Below are 23870 nucleotides of genomic sequence, written 5' to 3' on the forward strand. Positions count from 1 at the left end.
TGCTTTAACAAAAAATACTTTAACAAAAAAGATATTGAGTTATTAGTTATTCATCTATTTGTCGCGCACGTACTTAATGCAAATTTAAGACTTATATGATTTATATGATTTTCTCGTAGATACCATTATCAGAACTGGACTAAATTGAAATGGGACCACACGGGAAGCGTCAAATTTCTAATAAAAAAAGAATCATCAAAATCGATTCACCCAGTCAAAAGTTATGAGGTAACAAACATTAAAAAAAAAAACATACAGCCAAATTGAGAACCTCCTCCCTTTTTGAAGTCGGTTAAAAAGAATACGATGTCTAATAAAGTAATCAATAAAATTAGAATAACAGTATAAAACGCTCATATATTGTATTCTTATCCAAAGTAAATTTAAACCAAATAAACCGAATAATCGATTCTTTGTAAAAAAAACGATGCTGTATCGATATCTCGAGTGTCGCGATCTGTCACGCAGTGCGACACAGTCGTGATCAGACTTTAGTATAGATAAAATCATTTGGATGTCTCGTGACTCGTTATTGGAGACTTTTAATAAGAATTGTATTAATCGTTCATCAAGTGATCTTTGATGTCAAAAAGATATGGTTGATAGGTCGGAGGTTTTTTTTTTAATTTGGAGTAATTGACAGAAGAATGTGTTCGCACAAACGATGGGTAGTTTGACCGCTTGTTCGTGTGCGATCATTAAAGCCCAAAAAAACCACAAAGAAAACTCTATTGTTATAAGAATATGAACTATCGTTTGAGCCCGCAAGGACAGGTGCCCTGTCTATTTCTGCTGTGAAGCAGCAATCTGATATAAATACACACATACAATAAAAATATATACAATAAAAATTACGCCTACACTTCTAATCACGTTAAATTTTGAAAACGTCCCTAATGCCCGTGTTCTCAGTAGCAACTTAACACCAGGTGAACCGTCAATGCGTTCAAATATCTAGTTATGTTAAATATAATAATAACAATATAGACTATTTTTGAAACTGACCAAATTTCCAGTCATATCCCTACTAAACGTAAACGTGTCAAAAATATCACTTCCGCGTGTCAAGGCTGCGTCTAATGCTTGTTGAATTTTGCATGCTGTCGCTTCGCTCACGGTAATGTGACAAGCGACAGCCCTGTTCGTATGTAAAACAGGAGTTGGGATAGCCTGTCTGTTTGTACTGAATAGAGAATGAATGTTGAAGTCGTTTTATTTCGTTTAGATCCATAGCATGGCGTTAGATTCAAATTAACTAAACAGGAAAATCAATTTGTGTATTCATTTATTAGATCGCTCTTTAAAAATGACTGTGGACTAAATGCCGCCACCTACCTTGAGACGTGTGTTCTAAATATCAGTTCTATACAACGGCTGCAAATATAGGCAGATTCGTGGTACTTACGTCCTACCACAAGTACATATGCAAATTCTATTTTTTGGCGCCTTTGATTTTTTTAATACAATGTGGTCCCTTCTTCCTTCATCATCGAAGTGAATCGTGAACATGTGCTAAGTACATTGTATTTCATTAAAAAAAAATTACACCTGCCGACGGAATTCGAACACTGGCACAGTCGCATCGCTTGATACGGGCTTCTTATCCCTTAGACCACGACGATTTCAAAACTACCAGTCTGGTTTAAAGTGTGGGACTTAATAAGACATCGCGTCTTAAAATAGGTCGTGGTGGTCAGGTTATGGTTTACATTACCTCCACTTTCTAAGAGCCTACACCGCTATCGATGAGTCTAAATCACCCCACTAAGTTTCTCGCCGGATCTTCTTAGTGGGTCACGTTTCGATCCGGTGGTAGATTCTGCGAAGCACTGCTCCTGCTAGGGCCAGTGCTAGCAACACCTCCGGTTTGAGCCCCGAGAACTCACCTACACGCTAGGATACCGCTGAAGTAGCCTCTCAAGGCTATCAGCATAGGTAAGAAAAAATAATTAAATCACTATTTGTCACTGTGACGACATTATGATATAAATCGTATTCGTAATACGTCATACAGTTAGTCTCATACTATTGATCCTCGCTTCGAAATCTAGCCAGAGCTACTGCACTTTTAGCTTTAATCTAAAAAATCCATGCCACCCTCGCAGTACATCACATTACTGACGGTCGTGTGGCTACCCTAAACGTTCACCCCTTACAGTTTTATGGTTATCTTGTTTTTATTAGACACATTTGTTTGGCGGCTTCGCAGACAAGGATTTGAGAGCTTCTTAAGTTATTGGCTTGCATATACATGTCCGAGCAATCTACTTGATTGACCACGAATCACAATTTTACTTGAATTTTATACTATGTTTTTTTTTTATTGCCTTTGTAGGCAGACGAGCATACGGCCCACCTGATTGATGGTGAGTGGTTACCGTCGCCCATGGACTTCAGCAATGCCAGAGGCAGAGCCAAGCCGCTGCCTATGTTCTGGATAAATAATAAAAACCTAGAATAACAAATAAATTTGACGTAAACTTCAATCGAGTATCGAATATAGGTGTATACGGTACAGAAGTTATTGTCAGAAACTAAAACTAGTCAATGAAACGAACCCAATAAACTTCTATATGTGAACTTCCAAATGATGGTGTGGACGAAGCCCCTAACTCAAAACCCTATCTTCATATTGTTTTGAATTAGTTCAAGCTGAATTAGTACGCAATCCGAAGGGTTAAATAGTATTATTATTAATTTTTTTTTTTTGCTTTGATGAGTAGACATGCTCACAGCCCACCTGGTGTTAAGTGGTTACTGGAGCCCATAGACATCCACATCGTAAATGCGCCACCCACCTTGAGATATAAGTTCTAAGGTCTCAAGTATAGTTACAACGGCTGCCTCACCCTTCAAACCGAAACGCATTACTGCTTCACGGCAGAAATAGGCAAGGTGGTGGTACCCATCCGCGCGGACTCACGAGAGGTCCTACCAACAGTAAATAATTTAAATAAAGTAAATATTATATTGTAACAGGAAAACTAGAAGAAAAGAAGGCTTAATTTTTTTTAAAACTAACAATATAATGATTAAAATTAATACGTTACATTAATTTATCTCTTACTTTATAATTATGTTTGTTCCAAAATAAAGTGGACTCAATTTATGAAAAAAATTAATAGTGATTTCTAAACTAGGTCACTCTCTGTTTCGGAAGCCAACTTCTGGTTAATGACATCCGAAAAAAGCAATAGCTTTTTCATTGTTTTATTAGCAATAGCTAATAAGCTATTTTAGCTGTGTCATAGGATATCACCATCCTATCTCTTGGGTTCCGCTAGGCAGCAACATTCTGCTCAATATAAATCGTACTGCCATCGCCAAGCGGTATTTATTTGCAGGGCGCTTTCCAAGCTCCAAGGAATAAGTACCGCAAGCCTGTCGCTAGTCTGACGCAGAACGACTGCTTGTAACTCCTCGAACCTTTCAGCGGTAGAACAGCAAATACACTACTACTGAGATTTCAACCATAATGATGTAGTCTTGACATACGATAGTATTGTAATAGCTTTTCTTTTTTTTCCTATCTAAGCTAATAGCCTTGAAAGGCTATTTCAGCGTAACCTTAGGTGAGCTCTCGGAGCTCAAACCGGAGTGATGCTAACACTGACCATAGCAAGAGCAGTGCTTCGCTGAATCTACCACCGGGTCAGAAACGCGATCCACTGAGAAGATCCGGCGAGAAACTCAGTGGGCTGTGTCTGTGGGTTAATTCGCTAGTCGAGCCCTTCGTCGCAAGCGACGGGTTCAACGAGGACGGTGACCGGTAGCTTTTCTATGAATCAAACAGAGCTACATTCTCACTGACCATATACTACTTTTAAGCAGAATGTTCTTTTAATCCGTTATTTGGGCTTACCCCGGGTTATTTTAAAATAATATGAAGTCATTTGGTGCTAAGTAGTTAAAAGCCGTCGATAATACAACATTTTTTAGTTACTCGACTTCATCGCGCTGTCACAGTTGCAAATGTACAAATGTCGATGACACGCATACTATATTTCCCTCCGATCACGGGGAAACTTCTGTTGGTAATTAAATATGTAAATAGTCTTTTATTTTCTAGCCTAGACTATTTTAATTTAGCGAGTCATTGACAAGATTGCGAAAACACAGCCACCCGTGAACAGAAAAATTAAGAACCGCTCGTAATATTGACATCTGAATGAATAAAACCATCCACCAAGTGATTGGGAAATTATTTTCCTAAACAAAAAAAACCGATGAAAATGAACCGGAATTTTGGTTTTGGAAGGTTAGACAGTATAGTTTTATTGAAACGCCGCGATTGTCCGTATCACGCTCCGAAACTAGGAAACGACTAACACCGAAATCAAGGTTTAACGCGACTCTCACATCACATATAAAAATCGAAAATAAACGCTTTAAGGCCAGAAGAGCTAATAGTTTTTCCGGCTATTATTATAATAGTGTGTATCGATTTAAGAACGATTTGAAAAATCATATAAGAAACATTTGCAAAAGAGCTAGAACTGATTTTCTTGTCGCGATTTTCTGTGGCGGAGCCATTTTTGTGATCAGTGGTAAAATTGATAATTCGTGGGCTCCAGGTCTGCTTCAATAAAAGCCTTCTGACTCACAAGTGACCAACTTTTTTTATTGTTTAAATGGGTGGACGAGCTCACAGCCCACCTGGTGTTAAGTGGTTACTGGAGCCCATAGACATCCACAACGTAAATGCGCCACCCACCTTGAGATATAAGTTCTAAGGTCTTAAGTATAGTTACAACGGCTGCCCTACCCCTCAAAACGAAACGCATTACTGCTTCAGGGCAGATATAGGCGGTGATACCTACCCGTGCGGACTCACAAGAGGTCCTACCACCAGTAAAGATTACCACTATACTACCTACCTGCTACACATCATTGCTCTACATTCTTATGATGACTTAATATTCATATATGAGTCGAAAACTTGTTTAACTAATTGTTTTTTCTATTGCTCTAAACGGTGAGGCAGTACCACGGTTCGTTTGGTATTAAGCGGTTTCCGGAACGAGCACCTATCTTAGGCTATGAAACCTAAGCCTAGAACGGTTAAGCTACCCTACAAAACAGAATGTGGGAATGTGGGACTGTTTCATGGCAGAAATACACGGGATAGTTTTATCTAAATTAATAAAAAAAAACAGTAAGTTAAAAAAAATTAAATACTTTTTTGTAGACAGTACTACCGCTTTGTAAATATATTATAGTTTTGTGAAACAAATCTAATTTAAAACTTCCGACGTTCACCTCATTAAAGTAAAACAATAATGCCTTACCGATCTTTGAGCCTCTGGTTTCAAAACGATCTTCACTCTAGATCACTGATCTCCCACTACGTTCTAAGGGAAATGGTGGGGACCAATTCCCCTAGAATCCAAAAAATCCTTAACACTTCGGGAATCCGTACTGGAAATTCACATCCCATTTCTATCACAATCAATACACGAATCGAAGTTTTAGTGTTTCCTCGTTAATGAAACCTTGAAATGAGACATGCGATTTTGTTATTAAAATTTTACATTCCGATTCATAGAATATACAAATTTTATTTCCTTATTTTTAAATAGCATCAGTCTTACAATATATCAAATTAAGGCCCAGATCTTAAATTGTCTCAGTGGGTCCTGATTCCAATCCGGTGGTAGCTTCTGGGAAGCGCTGCTCTTGCTAGGGCTAGTGTTAATAAAATTCTCTCAGGTCGCGCCCGTGAGCTCACCTACACGTGCAGGAGAAACTGGAATAGCCCATTAGGCTACTAGCGAGTAGGTAAGAAAAAAGGAAAACTTTTGAAATCGCAAAAAATCGTCTCTCTCATCATCATCATTATCCTGCCCTTCTCCCAGTCACCTGGGGTCTGCGCAACATGTTTTCTCCTTCCATACTCTTCTATCATATACCATTTCTTCGCTCACTCCCCTCTTACCCATATCGTCTTTCACGCAATCCATCAATTTCTTCTTAGGTCCAACCTCTTCCTCTATATCCTTCCACATTCATAGTCAACATTCTCTTACCAACCTCATTTTCATTTTTTCTCATCACATGTCTATACCATCCCAAACGCGCACTTCTCAGCTTCTCTGTCACAGGTGCCACTTTCAGACTTCCTCTAACATAATAATTCCGTATTCTATCCATTCTCGTTACTCCACACATCCATCGCAACATTCGCATCTTTGCTGCATGCAATCGCAACTCGTCTCTATCATTTCATTAAAACATGTAAGATTTAGGTTTCGAATGATCTTCCTTATCGGCATTTTCAGAGCTGTATGACATGTCTTCGTTCAAAGCTCACGGAGAGTATTTCACGGTAAGCAGCGGCACAGCCCACTCCGACAGCAGACTCATAGCCCTTTTTTTATTACTTAGATGGTTGGACGAGCTCACAGCCCACCTGTTGTTAAGTGGTTACTGGAGCCCATAGACATCTACAACGTAAATGTGCCACCCACCTTGAGATATAAGCTCTATGGTCTCAAGTATAGTTACAACGGCTATCACACCCTTCAAACTGAAAGGCATTACTGCTTCACGGCAGAAATAGGCGGTGTGATACCTACCCGTGCGGATTCACAAGAGGTCCTACCACCAGTACAAACCACCATTTCCAGTCTCAACAATACATACTGATAGGAGCAGTAAAAAACAATATTTTTTTTAATATTCCTTTCCATATCTTAGTAATTTTCATACTATTAGTGGTACGGTGGTCTTACTCTCTCGCGTATTCCCGCTGAAACCATATCTCGTATCAATAGCATTCAAGCTCCAGCCTCTTCTCGAAAGGTGAGTGACGTTTTCCAAACTACCAAGCCACGTCTGACGCCAGATTCGCTGCGAGCTCACGATCGCGAACCAAAACGGCACTAGTAAACCTAATTTCAAAGCAACAGCGAATAAATATAACTTTTGAAATAATATACCTCTGAACACTTGATATAAAGCTATTCAAATCCAAGACGTAAAACAGTTTAATCCCCGTCTTTCAGTTCGCAAGGCCGTTGACGTAAAAAGTGATGTTTACTACCAACCCCTGACACGTGACGTCTCAACTGTCTTTGATCACAAATACGTGAATTATTCATCAGACATTCCCCACCCGTGTATTCCAACCGGCTCAGAACAATGATTAATGGATAAATTTAAACTGTTAACAATGCCTAAGAATAATTGTCCTCCTGAAAGTATTTAATTAAAATTTTACCTTTTTATTGAATTTGAAATGAATCTATCAAATGGAGGGATGGAGGGAAGATCTTGCACTGAGCGGGTATAATCGCTCGGTGGATCGACGCGACGGTCCGAATGTTTTTTTTTTATGTTTGAGAGATAACTGGTCGCCCGGGGGCCTTTCCAGTTTTATCAGGGCAGGGATCCAAATATTGTTGTTCGGAACTTGTATATATGCAAGCTTATCTTGAAAATGTCGCAAGCTAGAGTCAGGCATCTGTCAAATATCTTGTGTTAAATTATACGGAAACTAATACTTTAACTTTTTATGGTAGGCAGCGGCTTGGCTCTGCCCCTGGCATTGCTGACGTCCATGAGCGACGGTGATCGCTTACCATCAGGTGGGCCGTATGCTCGTCTGCATACAAAGGCAATAAAAATACAAATAATTTTTATTTTTTTAAGGTACGTTTATTAACTCAAAACTAGAATACTCTTTGTTCTGGAAACACACAAGCAAATAACCAGGCGAAATAGAGATCCAATTGCTAAATATGGTATCAAGGTCACTAGGCCACTAGGACAACGTGAAGTTTAATATAAGCATGCTTATGTTATCACAGATTATAGAAACATATTAAAGAACAACTTCCATAAAAAAGCTTCTTTCAAAAATACCTAACACAATATGATAAGTAATCGTCTTAAATGAATTTTAAATGAACTCTCGTTGTTTTTATGATACATAAAATTGTTCATTGTTTATTTTTTATTTGCGACTTCTGTTTCAGTTCATAATCTTTGCACGTTCGCTCCAAGTGTGAGATAAGTATATCAGTTTAGAAATACGCCTATAACTGTCTATTACAGTCATGTGAATTTTCAACATGATTTAGAACCTGCGATATATTTCTCTAAGAGTCAGACAAAGTACATTCACACTCTGAAAGACGTAAATGGAATCGAGTGGCACATAAGAATCAATGCAAATTGAAATATTGAATTTATCTTTAGTAAAATGGCATTTAAATTTTTCTGATGTTTAAAACGAAATAAAAGGTAATATCACAATTTAAAAATACATAAAGGACATGTTCTAAAAAAAGTAATCAATAATCGAAGATAAAATATTGAAGATCTTTACATTTTCCAATATAAAAGTATCGCTTATAATATAACGTTCACATTCCACATTAATATGGTAAATTAATCTATATATATCAATGAATTGCTGTTCATTAGTCTCGTTAAAACTTGAGAACGGCTGCACCAATTTGGATGATTTTGGACTTGAATTATTTGTGGATTATGACGTCGTCTGTATTTGTAAGAATGTCTGAATTAAAACTAATTGTACAGTTTAATCTGGTGTTTTTTTTATTGTCATATTATTTCCGACATTTCGTTTACAATTTTCGTGGTCACGGACGACATGCCTTTTCACTGACCTTTAACCATTTTTTTTTTCGGGCCCAGAGCCGAACTTCCTACGAGGTCCCCGCGCCTAGGGGGCGCGCAGTGTATGTGGAACTTGACGATCTGCAAGGTGTTGGGAGCAATCCGCGGGCCCAAGGAGTATTAGGGACCTACCGCACTAAACCACTCCCCTGCACTCTTACACCCGACGTCCGATCTCCGTTCGGGGTCAAAACTGGCCTTTAAGCATATCATAAAAATAAAAAACCGGTGTGAATTGCGATTAGCCACACGTTTATCATTAACTTTTTTTCCTGCTAAAAATAAATCACTATTTTGACGAACTTCTAAAGTAAATTAATGAACTGAACACCGGGTGAACCCGATCACCATTATATGCAAAAAACAGCACTTACTAAATAAATTATGTGTATAACAACATTACTCTATACAGCTCTCTTGTCTCGGTCACAGAGAAAAGTCAAACTTGAGGCCCCCAATAACCAATTAAAAATGTTAGTAAAAAAAATTTAACCAATTCGTGCTTCCTTTGAAGTGCTAAAGGAATTCTTAAGCAGATTAAAAGAATCATTAGGTATTCATACTTAAGGGCGCCGTTTGTATAAGTTTGTTGGAGACAGGAAGATTAAAGTCAGCCCTCCGGCGCCGTTGACTTGCCAGCTAACAATTTTCTTTGAATTTTCCACTCTATTAATTAATTACGCGAATTAGGGCTGAATCTTCAACAATCAAAAAAGCCGTTCATACTATAGAATGTGATATGAACAAATTTATGAATGAAATCGTTATCTAATTACAAAAAAAATATCAAAATACTTGTTGTTTAGGATGTTCATTAAATTCAAACCATCATCTAAACAATATTTAGATTTCAAGAATGAATCTATGATACTATTTTCCAAATATGAACATAGTATACCTACATAATAATATGGTGAATGGTTCAATACGTAAATGATTGTATATTAGGTTATTTGTTAATCAATCATACTAGTGTATCATAATTACTGGTGGCAAGACCTCTTATGAGTCCGCACGGGTAGGTACCACCGCCCTGCCTATTTCTGCCGTGAAGCAGTAATGCATTTCGGCTTGCAGGGCGGGGCAGCCGTTATAACTATACTGAGACCTTAGAACTTATATCTCAAGGTGGGTGGCGCATTTACGTTGTAGATATCTAGGTGCTCCAGTAAACACTTAATACTAGGTGGGCTGTGAGCTCGTCCATCCATCTAAGCAATAAAAAATATTTTTATAGCCCGAATTAACAAATATATTTTGTCATGGTAAATGTCAATGACCTAGGTATCGCCGGATATATCAACTATAACAAACACGTATACAGCTTTAACAAAAAATGTTACCCGATGTGGGAAACGAACCCACGACCCTCGACCCAACAGTCAGCGGCGTTAGCTACTGCACTACCGGCTCAAGCTGCTTTCAGACTACGCTATACTATAGTGCCATATAGTATAGCAGCCTATACTTAGCCAATAATATATAGTACAGTACAGTGTGAACGTGTCCATAACAATGTACGGTGCGCGATATTGTTGTGCTATATATTATATGCTATTATATTATAGCGTAGTCTGAAAGCGGCCTAAGTCAAAATACAACTATACCTCTTAATAACATTTATATCACTTATCACTTTAAGTTCTGATAGGCATTTTTTTTGTATATTGCGTAATGCGTAATGTTACACAATTGTCTATGTAACAAAGTTAATGTATTTTTCCAAAATTTCTTATCTTGAAGAAACTTATCTACGCTAGCAATAATATATACCATTGTACTAACTAGTGAATGTAATTAACTTGCCGATTTTAGGTCTATTTTTCGATTGTAAAACGCACGGTGAAAGAATTTATTAAAATTATTTTCTATGAAAAGAACTCTTGTGTTATATTATAACTATAACTGTATTATAAATTATAATTATATTATATTAAATTATATTGTGTTGTATATACTATACGGGTAGGTACCACCAGCGTTTCGGTTGGAAGGGTGGGGCAGCCGTTATAACTATACTGAGACCTTAGAACTCATATTTCAATGTGGGTGGCGGCATTTACGTTGTAGATTTCTATGGGCTCCGGTAACCACTTAACACCAGGTGGGCCGTGGGCTCATCCACAAACATAAACAATAAAAAAAAACTTTCATATACACCCTGTATTCTGGGACTATGGGCCTACACCACCCTGCCTATTTTTACTGCGACCCAGTATTTGTTTAAATGATAGGTCAGCTATTATGAAATAAAATAGAGATTACTGGCGTTTGTTTCAAGCTAGGTAGCAGTATTCACGCTCTTATAGCCCAGAGTTGCCCATTTTACATCATATAGGCCGTAAGCTTGTCTACACATATAATAAATAAAAAAAATAAAAAAAAATCCTTTAATTTCCATTTTCCTTAAATAACTTATTAAATGTTGGTTCTCATTTGTTCGTAGCTATAATTTTTTTATTTATTTAAAAAAACGTCAAAACATATATAATGAAAATCTTTTGAAAATCATATCGAGCAAGATCGAGGGACTGCTGATCAATAGGCCTTTGCAGTAGGCACTTGGAAGGAGAAAAAAAAATGTAATGGATAAAATGTATATAATGATAGTTATGTGTTAGATTTTTTAAGTTACTAACATAGATCATAAGTAATTCTTATTAACAAAATGTTATGTTTAAAAAAAAAAAAAGAAAACTGAAATAAAGTATTAATAATAATAATGAAACACGAAAATTTACGAACAGAAAAAATATGTTTAAAAACAAAAGCAAAAGATTATGCTTAAGCCGATAAGATGAAATAAACTCATCAATCCAAATAAAATTCCGTAGGTACATATAAATTAACGTGCTGCTTACTAATTCACAACACTAAATCAAAAACAGAATTGTAAAAACATAATCATCTGATTAGCCTGCTATAATATTGAATAAGAGACCTGACACATATCGAATACTAAATTATTATTCATAGTCAGAAAGCTTTCTGTTACAGGTATTGATGGTGATGGGAAAGTGCCAATCATCTTTTAAATCTCAATATTTGATGTATAATATGTATTTTTCTTACATGGACGATCTATCATCTATTAAGGTTGAATACATACTGTACGTAGTGTCGGTGGGGATGCATTATATGCGGTAGGTACACTTATATATTTTTGTGTATTATTCTATCTATATATATTATTATTATTCTATATACTATAATATATTTTAACAGCATTAAAAGAAGGAAAAATACAGACAACAACAGACCGGACTAGAGCGAACATTATGAGTTGAAATTCACACATTAAGTCTTTGTTAGCTTTTATATTTTACTGATATTTCTAAGACAAGTAGCCCAGCGGGTTCGTTCGTCTCATGCTTAGAGCCCGCTGATTGATATCTAGAAATGCACCGCTAACCTTATGGTTTTTTAAAACTGGTATTGTACCTACTCGTATGTATATATATATTTATATATGTTGCTAATATCCAAATGCACTCTCACACCGTTTTGTATTAAATAACTACGAGGCTCATATACGTCACAAAGTATGAGACGTCATCCAGTTTGAGACGTGAGGTCAAAATCTCGTTGTATTGTTTTAAGTTTTACTGGTGGTAGGACGTATTGTGAGTCCGCACGGGTAGGTACAACCACCCCGCCTATTTCTGCCGTGAAGCAGTAATGCGTTTCGGTTTGAAGGGTAGGGCAGCCGTTTTAACTATACTTTTTTGTTTAATTGCTTAGATGTGTGGACGAGCTCACAGCCCACCTGGTGTTAAGTGGTTACTGGAGCCCATAGACATCTACAACGTAAATGCGCCACACACCTTGAGATATAGTTCTAAGGTCTCAGTATAGTCACAACGGCTTGACCTTAGAACTTATATCTCAAGATGGGTGGCGTATTTACGTTGTAGATGTCTATGGGATCCAGTAACCACTTAACAGCAGTAGTTTTACTGACGCTCATTTCCTTAGGAATTGCTTGTTTTTTTAATTATCAGCTAAGTAGTTCGATAAATAATATCTATTTCGTTCCATTTCTACTTCGATTGGTACCTAAATAGACGACACGTGTTTCGAAATATTACGCAAACTGAAAATTTACCCTGACAAGTATTCCATGGATCGTATAATGTTGACCGAAGTCCCCACGGCCCTGTCCCGGCCGGGTCTCCATGTGCAACCGCACAGTTTGTCAAGATCCTAATTAATAATCTGGAAATTGGAAGCCGGGGAGCGAGTTTGCGCCCCGGGGCTATATCTGCGCCTTGTGTCTATGGAAATTAATATTAAATTTAGATTTATATTGTGTATAGTTCGTCGTTAGTTGTCTTGGCCGTTGTTAAGTAAATTTGTTTATTTAAGCTCAGTATACAACATTAGATACAGACAGATACAGACTTTTTACTGGTGGTAGGACTTCTTGTGAGTCCGCACGGGTAGGTACCTCCACCTTGCCTATTTTCTGCCGTGAAACAGTAATGCGTTTCGGTTTGAAGGGTGGGGCATACTTGAGACCTTAGAACTTATATCCCAAGATGGGCGGCGCATCTACGTTGTGGATGTCTATGGGCTCCAGTAACCGCTTAACACCAGGTGGACTGTGAGCTCGTCCACCCATCTAAGCAATAAAAAAATAAATAGGACATAAATTTCAAAATCAGATAAGACCTTTCCAAAAAGCTCATATTTCATATTTCAATTTCAAGACCTTGATAAGGTTGAATTTAATGAAGAAAAATGATGTAATGTTTTAAAATTGAATAAAAACTCTTTAATAGAACCAAAAATTTATAATAGAGTACCAGAATTAAGAAAGGTAGTCGTTGAAAGGAAATTTAATGAAGAGCTTAGCTATGTATAGGAAGTGAAATCATTCTTAATTACTGCTAAAAGGTACTTGATAAGTATCCGCTTCTAATTATTTCCCTTGAAACAGGATAGTAGCTCATTGTCTTACGGGTCGTTAATAGTTCTGTCTAAAATATCACTCTTCGAGGTGTACTAAGCACGCATTACTTCTAAGTGAAAATAGGTTAAGTTTTAAAATAACATCACATATTCCTTCAATAGTAAAAAATTAAAACATACTCCACTGTGTTTTTATTCAAAACTTAACTGCAAGTTTAACTGTAGCGTATGAAAAACAAATAGTTATGTAGAATCAGTAATAGCTGTATCTATGTATTTTAATAGACGATACTAGCGATCAAACATTTGCCGAATCAGACTCGTAACTCATCGTTCAAGTGATATCATGGGACAAGGGTAGGCAGTGGCTTGGCTCTACCTCTGGCATTGCTGAAGTCCATGGGCGACGATGACCACTCGCCATCTGGTGGGCCGTGCGCTCGTTTGCCTACTAGGACAATAAATATAGAAAACCATTTTAATATTAACCACAATCGCAAAAATCATCACTTACATTAACCATAGGTACGCTAAACATTTAAGCTAGCTAACACTCAGTGGAAAGCTGCTCTGATGTGAGGTTCTCGTCAATGGCAAAACTAAACCATATACTTTATGTTTGTCTCGTGTTTTGATAAATGAATTCCATAATAATTCAGAACGTTTTGTCTTTTAACAGAACCCTATTATTATGTTTGTAATGAACCACACCGTACGCCAAATCCTTGATGGGTTCATAATGGCGATCACTTTTTATGTGGGACCCTATTTGAGAAAAATAAACGCTTGAATGATATAATTTACGTACGCTATGGAATAGTTCAAACGGAACAGCCATGACAAATTTCTTATGAAAATTTGAGGAAACGAAGCGAGGTTAGCCCACAAATACGGAGTTTATGCTCCAGAGCCGTTCTGGCGGAAAAAATAAGCTTTGAAAATGAAAAGTTAACATTTTTACAACAAGTTAACAGAATTCAACATTTTTACTACATTTTTCCTTTTTTTTGGGTAATGATTTTACCTCAGTTACAATTACATAATATTTAACCGATTTCTTTGTCTTTATTAGATTTCCATATTTTAAATGATCACTCACATATGCCATAAATTATTCCAAAAAATTTATGTGAAATTTTGAAGATCAAATTAAAGAATATACCTATATATATTATAATCGATTTATTTCAGGTTAGAAAATGTTTTAAGTGGAGCATATTGTCCGGTCAGTGTGATTTGCGTTTAAGAATTAGCATTTCGGCCGTCGCTCTGTTATTATATCGTAACTGGTATCTTGTAACAATTAGTGTGGTTTTCTCACGGCAATGGACAGGCGACTCGGATAATCATACCTTTTCGTTATAGGAACAATATTTTTTTTTTAATTCATGGAGGTCAAAATTATTAGCTCGGTTTTCCATTGAATACGTACTCTACGAACTGATTGTCCGTGAGCAACAGTGAGTTATTTGAAATTAATAACGAAAATTCCTCTCATAATTCCTATACATTGTTCGTATTGTCACAAGTTTTAGACTAAAGCGTAATACCACCGTTTCAGATGTTCTCGGTTACTTGTGAGTGGGCAGTTGAGGGACGAAAAAATACATTTTTGTATTCTCTGTATTCGTGTATATGCTTTCCGATTCTGTTAAAACGTTTATAACGTTGTTTACATCAAACAAATTTCGGGCATAGTAAGTAAGTACCTCACATATAAATTCGGATTGTAATTATAGCAAAAAATGTATTCAACAAATTTGCTCAAGATATATATTTTTTTTTGGTTAAAAAAATAAACTGAAGGCAATTCCAAGTGAATTTCAAGGGCACAGATGTACTAGTTTGAATCGGATATACCTAATTAGTAAACTTCTAAGATTATCTCGACTGGATTTACAGAATCTCATTCTAACTCTTCAAAGGATTTTCTTGAAAATATATTTATGATGACATTCGCTGCGAGTCTAACTTCTTTCAGCCAATGTATTTTAGATCAAATAGACCAAAAGCAGCCATTTTTCGAACCAAAGATTGGCATTTAAAAATGAGATTTACAAAATTTTAATCAACGACGAAATTTGTGTGGATCAATGTAAGTTCATACCGTAGTGAACATATTTTAAAAGCACAGTCAACCAATACTCAATATAGACTTACAAATAAAGTTAAACTTTATAAAGCCTACCGTCCTCGTCGCCATCGAAGAAAGCTTTGATCGCAACGCCAAACATAGCTTTCCCTTCAACATAAATACCAAAAATAAAAACTCTCCGATTTAATAACTCGAACTGCTACTGTATATTAGTTCGACGTTCTATTATAAACAAGTTAATTGAATATTCATAAAAATGAATAGGAAACAACGTATTTTGTGGCACGTTCGATTGGACAAGACTTTTCAAAGAATTTCTCTGACTTAAAAATCTCTCAATATGCGACCATTATGCTAATAGGTGACACTTTTATTAATCGTTAAACGAATTAAGTTATCTGAAAGCTTGAAACGAATTAATCGATTAGGAAGCAACGTTGTTTGTGTATTAATAGTGAAAGACAAAAAAGATTAGGGTTTTAGTTGCTTATTGTATTTCTAATTGAACGATTCGAATTTTATTATCCATTACCAGATTACCTCAGCGATTCGGCATGAACTTACCGAGCGATGAAAATAAAAACAACGAACTTTTTTTTTTCTTCAATGTGTTTATTGCGCTAGAACAATAAATGAAGCTGATCATAATAGCGCTTATTTTCAACATCGATTACGAGTACTCTACACGATACGATATCGTACAAGAGTCCATTAATATTTATAATATTCGAGTCCGTATTGCACTTCGCTTCACAACGACAACTGAACACCCAAGCTGAACTACCCCTTATAACTTACAGTTCATGGGCTTTACAATTACAATATAATATTTGTCTAAATATCACAAGGAAAATACAAAACGAAATACGCAATAGGTTTAACACAATATTTAAAATTATTAACAATCAAGATGTGTAGTGTCTTTCGCGCGCCGCCGGCTTCAAGAAGTGAGGTATCACCAGGGCGAGCGAGGGTAACGACCTCGTCATGACACCGGCACGTGGTGCTGGTAGAGTTGGTCCTGGCGCTCACACAGAGACGTCATTTTCTTAAAAGACTCTGAAGTCTCGCGAAAAAGCAGTTTGGCATCTTCTCGGGGCCGGGCGTTCGCTGCGTCCAATCTGCCAGGCGAGATAACTGGCGGTGAGGATGCAGACAAGGGGGACATTGACTCTCGAGCGGATTGTGCTCCGGCTGACACTCCATACGGCCCGCCCGCTTGTGGAATTCCATTACCCATTAGAAAGGGCGCTGGAAAAAAACTGCGATCGCCGAATCGCGGGAACATTCCTGCTTGCAACGCTGTCAAATTCCTGCTGTAGAATTTCATGGTTTCCGTGACGTAACTTGGAAATTGTGTTGCCTCTTCGTTGCCGTTGTATCTTAGACTTTCTAGAGTCGTTGCTAGTCCTTTAATGTCCGCATACAATTTGTTGAGTAGATCAGCGTTAACTTCAAACGCTGGTCTTTGTTCTCGTCCATCGGGCGAATTCGTGGATAGCAATCGGCGATGCAGGTCAACATTCGAACTGTGACGATCGCGGCTCCTTCGTGACGGAAACGCTGCATCGCATCCATTCACATCGCATGGATGAAGTAATTTTAAATGATCATTTCTATAATGCATCCGCAAAGTGAAGTGGTTCTGAAATATTTTTCCACAGGCTGTACACCTGTCCGGATTTTCATCGTCAATGGGAATTTCAAGTTCATTGACATCCCTCTCGTCGGTCCGATCACTGCTGGCCGATGGTGACCGAGCCCTTGTGAGTCTCTCTTCCATCGCGTGTAAGTCACTTCCACTGTCACTTGGCGTATATAGATCAGAACGCAGCCTTAGGCCTTCGCGCACAACACTGGGAGCGCTCGATTCATCGTCCGATTCACTTTCAGCCTTAACTCGCGTCAGCGATTCCGTATCCACAGCAATTTCCTCTCCGTTCCGAAATGTCAACAAGTCCTCTGGTTTTTGTTTTTTGAGCGACAAAGGCTCATCGTCTGCCCGACTAGACCCAGGCGTCGACAAGTTCCTAAATAGATCCCCTTGATATTCTTCGTCGGAAACACTGTATTCGTTATTCTGTGAGCAACGAGTAGGGTTGCCGCTTTTACGTTTTCGTTTATTTGGAACAGATGCTTTATCGTCCAGGGCGGTGGGAGGTTCACTGCGATTACTACTGGTTTCAGATTTAACTAAAGCTGTTTTATTATCACCACTGTCTCTTTTTTTATTGACGGACAGATCTTCAGGTTCGTCGTCATAATTGTGCCTTTCAATGTTAAGAGATCTGATATTGTTATCACATTTATTTTTGTCCTCGTCTTCAGTGACGTCATCATTATTTTCACTGTAATTGATTGACTCCTCTTCAGGCATGGATGGTAGCTTGGCCAGGTCTAATACGTTTCGGGAAACGTCCTCAGATGGAGGAATCTTTCTGTACATTTTTTCGATTTCACTGAAATTGCGTAGATCGTCGAGTGGCACGCGAGGCGGAAGTGGTGTCTGACCCGGAGGCCCAGTCAAAGGCGGAGGCAGACGCGCTGCAAGCTCGGGTGGCAAGAGTGCCGGTGGCGGTAGTGGCAGTCGGGCTAAAGCCGGCAGCAGTGGGAACGGTTGCGCAGACCTACCGTCGTGTGCTGATATCTTGCGTCTCACATGAGGCGAATGCAGTTTTGGATTCGGGTTAGCACTGTGCCGGTTCCTAGATCGTCTCGAACTGAACATCATTGTGCATCCCTCCACTGTACACTTGTGCATCTCACGTAGGTGTACCGCGGAAAAATGAATTTTAAGAGCACCTTTATCGCAAAATGTTTTGAGACACACGTTGCACTGCACTCTCTTCTTGCCCGTCGCGGGGTTGACGAACTGCACCCCGAGGCCCAGAGGCCACGGCGCCGGCGGCGGGTCACGGCGGTCCGGCTGGTACTCGATCGGCCGTTGCTCTTCGCTTCTCTCATCGTTCCGGCCGCTGAAACTGGCGCCGAGCTTCCTGAAGTCAAACTGTGGCGCGGGCTGACTGATCCGCGGCATCATAAAATAGTCCAAGCCGGCCGGCAAACCAGGAACCGCACCGAACTCTTTTCCTTCCATCACGTCACTGTCATAATACAAAAAACGCAAATTACGAAGCGGGTGCCGCGCGACGCGGCCGCTTTGCGACTGAGGACGTGCGACACAGGTGACCGAGCGCGGGCGGCGTGCGACAAAGGCAGGCGGGCGGGTGTGCGGGGGAGACGGCGCGCGGGGCGGGGGACGCAGGTGGGAGGAGCGAGCGCTGGGCGGAGCGGATCGATGCTCGGTGGGGACAGGCGACACTCGCGCTCGCACACAGCCACACATCGATCACTGTAAACACTCGACAACTAGACCATCGCATGTCGTTACGTAACTAGCCATATACTCCACTAGTAAGTGCACATGCCTGATGCCTACGTGACTATAATCTAGCTATAAGTATGAGCCATTATCTATCCGCAACGGAGCGCGCTTAAACGAGAAGGAGAATTCATAGGTCCGTAGTACTGCGAAATCAAAAGACTAAGCGCACGCTGAACTCAATACGTGATCGACACAATATGCGGAATTTAGACTTAGACCTATACCGAAATACGTCCAGGAGACCGCTCCACAAATAACTGGTTTAATTTAAACGCCAGCACGCGTTGCGTAGGAACACTTTGTAGTAATTGGCCAGAACGGGCCGTGAAGTAAACATTATCGCCCACAGACGCGATATAAAGAGTCTGCTCCGTCCCGGGTATGTTATTAATTGTGGAATATTTCACTATACTCTTTTAAAGTACACAAGTAAATGAAAATTTATGTTGGCCGTGAAACGAATGCGGATATCAAAAGCAACCAACGTACGTGTGATACTAAACGAAACGAATACTATAAAAGACATTTTAATTTGTGTGTTGTTACAGTTAAAACAATTAGTCGGCACGCGGGCGTACTAAAAACAACTCTTTGTAATAATTAATCAATTCAATCATTGTGATAATTGAATATATTTTTTTATTGCTTAGATGGGTGGACGAGCTCACAGCCCACCTGATATTAAGTGGTTACTGGAGCCCATAGAGATCTACAACGTAAATGAGCCACCCATCTTGAGATATAAGTTCTAAGGTCTCAGTATAGTTACAACGGCTACCCCACTCTTCAAACCGAAATAAGACAGAAAGCAAACATTTCAGCTTATTTCCATAGATAAAATAAGTTTTATAGCACTTCGCAAATCGTTAATGTTACTTATTATTAATAAGTCTTAGGTTATTGCAGCTTTTTAATAGGTATTCGAATTAAGCATTTCTATTTAATTACTTACGTCGTCTTCACAGATTATAATATACAGATTTTAGCGCTCTCACAGTTCGCTTGTCTTACGGTCAAAAATGTTATACCATTAAAATAAACATCGCTTATAAAATATATTTTAAACACAGACAATTAAATATAGTAGCGTCAAATTAAAAAAGAAACATTAATTATCTAGCTGCCTCACCGTCAAAACGTATCTTTCGGACAATTACTTAGCAAAGTGAATATGTCTGAATAATTATTTTAGGACTTACATTTTGTACGATCCGAATTATTCGATTTGGTTTAGTGAAATTTTAATTCATTGACACATGCACAATGTTATGACAACTAGCGCCATCTCTTGTAGGAATTGAGAAACAGAGCCCATAGCGTTGTCGAAAACTCGAATAAAATAGTCTATTCTCGAAAGTAACTTATTAATGTTTTCGATTGAATAGTCTCATAAAATATGTAGCATTTAACATTATTTGCATGTCTGACTAACCTAATTATTGAAATCAATTGAGACATTAGAGCCAGTTACAATTATTATTTTTTCTACCTTTCCTAATGACTTCGAGGTGTCATGCTAGATTCACAGAACCTGAGGAAGCTGTAATTGTTTGGTAGCATTTATACATTCGTAATAAATTAACGTTTCCTTATTTACGAAAAAAAAAAAAATACGACTGACGTTAAAATATGATTTTACTCTATGAATCAGACGCAGAAGCGAAAATCAGAACCGTAAACCAGAATATTGAGAGTCATAAATAAGCGACTTACCGTTTCTCGTTTTAAGATACGTTTTAAAAATAAAAACAAAAAGTTTACCCAGTAGCTCGTGTTTTTTTTTTTTAATTCAATACATTTTACTGTCAACAGTAAAGAAATCATACAGACGCGGAGACAATGGCTGCAGACACTAAACTAATGACGTCACAAATGCACATTGTACGCCAGCATTTTTTTTCCCTATCTATGCTGATAGCCTTAAGAGGAAAAAAAAAGCCAGCCAGCTATAAAACGTGGCTGTATAACCAACCATAGAGACCACGTTAGTACGGAAAAAAGCGCCCTTACAAAGCAAACCTGCGTATTGTATCAAACCTCTTCCGTCCTGCGGTCGCGACACTTCAAACGCTCCCCAACATTTGGTGAACACTATTTATAACACAAAGGAACTATAGAACAAAACAATCACCAACAAAGAAACTGAAAAATACGCGAAAGAATAATTCAATTTGGATACCTGCCTTTTGTTTTCATTCATTCGCAAAACATTTGCTAAATGTTTCAAGATGTTGGTTTAAGTGATATATCAGCAACGTGACGTCTCTAGAATAAATAATATATCGGTAGCAAATTATCCAAAAAATTACTTACACATAGAAGGAAGAAACTGAAACACGTGGCGTTTTTATTGAACAGTGATACCTGGAGCCCATAGGCATCATTAGGCCGCCACCATCTCTGTGACATGAGGTTAAAGTCTCAATTGTATTGTTTAACGACTTTCCCGCCCTTCAGTTTGGAAATAACAACTATTTCGCGCCAAAAACAGCCCGAGTGGTGGTAACTGCTCAAAATAACCCAATACGAACTACTAGTACGTATTTAATAAAAGTGGACCAGCGACTTGACAATTGTTATTGACAGTCAACACGTTGCACTTGCCCTGATTAAAAGATACTCGAGCCGCTCTCTGTACCTACTATATATAAGTACCAAACAAGGATCATGATACAAACTGTCGTATTTACTATAGCAAAATATTAGCGGTAGGCAGCGGCTTGGCTCTGCCCTTGGCATTGCTGAAGTCCATGAGCGACGGTAACCCACTCACCATCAGGTGGGCCGTATGCTCGTCTGCCTACCAAGGCAATAAGAAATAAATAAATAAAAACCCGGCCTTATCCGGCTAATGTCGTCATATTCAAATGTATCCTACGCTAACTATCGTTGCGCGAATTTCGATTTTACTATTGAATTAGTAATCGCAAATGCATATTCACGCTCGCCTACAAGCTAATAACGATTGATAAATGAAAAAAAAAACAAAACTACCCATCATTTTTGCTTACGTCCTACATTTAAGACGAGCGGAAAACTAGTATCTTTTTATGATTGAAGGAGTACTGGTGGTGGCCCTGAGACCTTTCCAGTTTCACTAGGACAGGTGGGGAAAACTAGCACCTCGCCTAGTTGTCGAATACTAAATATCAGGGGATCAGGAAGACCGAACTCTGACCCCGTAGTCACTATCTTTAATTACATTTAAAAAAAAATGAAAGATCAGAAACTATCCATTAGAATTACTGGGAAAATCTAATCAAAACGTTATTGTAGTTTTATTCCGATTTTCCAAGTTCTGTAAACTAACTGATTCGAATCTATATATATATACAAGTTTATATATGTTTCGATGTCTGTTAGTTGTCGTCTAGCACGTAATGAACGTTCTCGATTATTCTCGATCTAGCAAACAGTTACAATTACTCGACTATCGCTTCTCCTTGACTTGCGTAAACACAACTCTTCTGTGGTGTGGTCCAAGTGAGAGGATTTAGGCTAGAGTACGGATGACACAGTAGCGGGTGACATATTCCACGGAGTTTTTCGACGAATCTTCTCAGTGGCTCGCGATTTGGATACGGTGGTAGATGCAGCGAAGCACTATTCTCACTAGGGCCAAATCTCGGATCCTCCCGATCCACTAACGGTGCTTTTAGGTACTTCAAGCACCGGTCACCGTTCTCGTCGAACCCGTCGCTTGCGACGAAGGGCTCGACGAGTAAATTAACTCTCAGACACAGCCCACTGAGTTTCTCGCCGGATCTTCTCAGTGGGTCGCGTTTCCGATCCGGTGGTAGATTCTGCGAAGCACGGCTCTTGCTAGGGTTCGTGTTAGCAACGTCATCAGGTTTGAGCCCCGTGAGCTCACCTACTAGCCACGGTTACGCTGAAATAGCCCCTAAGGCTATCAGCTTAGATAGGAAGAAAAAAAAAAGTTTTAAACTCTTGTAGCTAGCTCTCGTCAGGTAGCGTACCTAGAATAGCCCTTTAGGTTAGTAGCTATTAGATAGGAAAAAATAGATCAAAAAGGTCCAAAAAACTACAGCTTAAAAATAAATAAATAAAATAAAAACTATAAATCACAAATAGATTTTATTAATGATTTTTTTTTACCGACCCAATTTCCGATACATATTCAGGTAATGTTTATTCGATAGACTATTTTAAACATAAACATAATAAGCATTATATGTAGTTGAAATTACTGTAAGTACAACTTGAATTCAGAAATATTTTCTCAATACAATTATTAAATAATTAAAAAAAATACACTCAAGTGTAATAAATCGCTTTAAGCTTTTGTTTCGTCCATCAATCTAGTCACCCATATAATACTCTCGGTTTCGCGGCACGTAACATAAACAAATTCTCTTTTTGTCCTAAGTGATCCGGTTCTGGTCAACGTTGGTTTTTATATCGTATTGAGAATGTTACACACTAGCACTCTATATTTATTTTAAGCTTTCTTATTAAAACACGCCCGCACAATCCGGAATGTTTGATACCTAATTGTTTATTTTCATGTTGGTTTTCGTTAATTGCAATACTGTGTTTTGTTACGAAAACAAAATGCGTTTTCCTTATGGCTTCTAATTGTTACGCTGGTGTATGATTAATATATCATTAAAAATCATTTCGTATTTATGATATTGCTACTACTACGTCTACGATACCCATTTGCGAAAATTTTATATAAATAATAACACCTACGTAACGGAATAAAAAAGCACTTGCTAGCGCCATCTATATTTTGTCGTAGTGAAGCTAAGATTGTGTTAATAGAAAATTATTTTAATTATAACTTTTTCTGTTAGTCAGTATTTAATTATATTA

This window comes from Bombyx mandarina, chromosome 21 (genome assembly GCF_030267445.1).
Source record: "Bombyx mandarina strain Sakado chromosome 21, ASM3026744v2".
Taxonomy (NCBI): domain Eukaryota; kingdom Metazoa; phylum Arthropoda; class Insecta; order Lepidoptera; family Bombycidae; genus Bombyx; species Bombyx mandarina.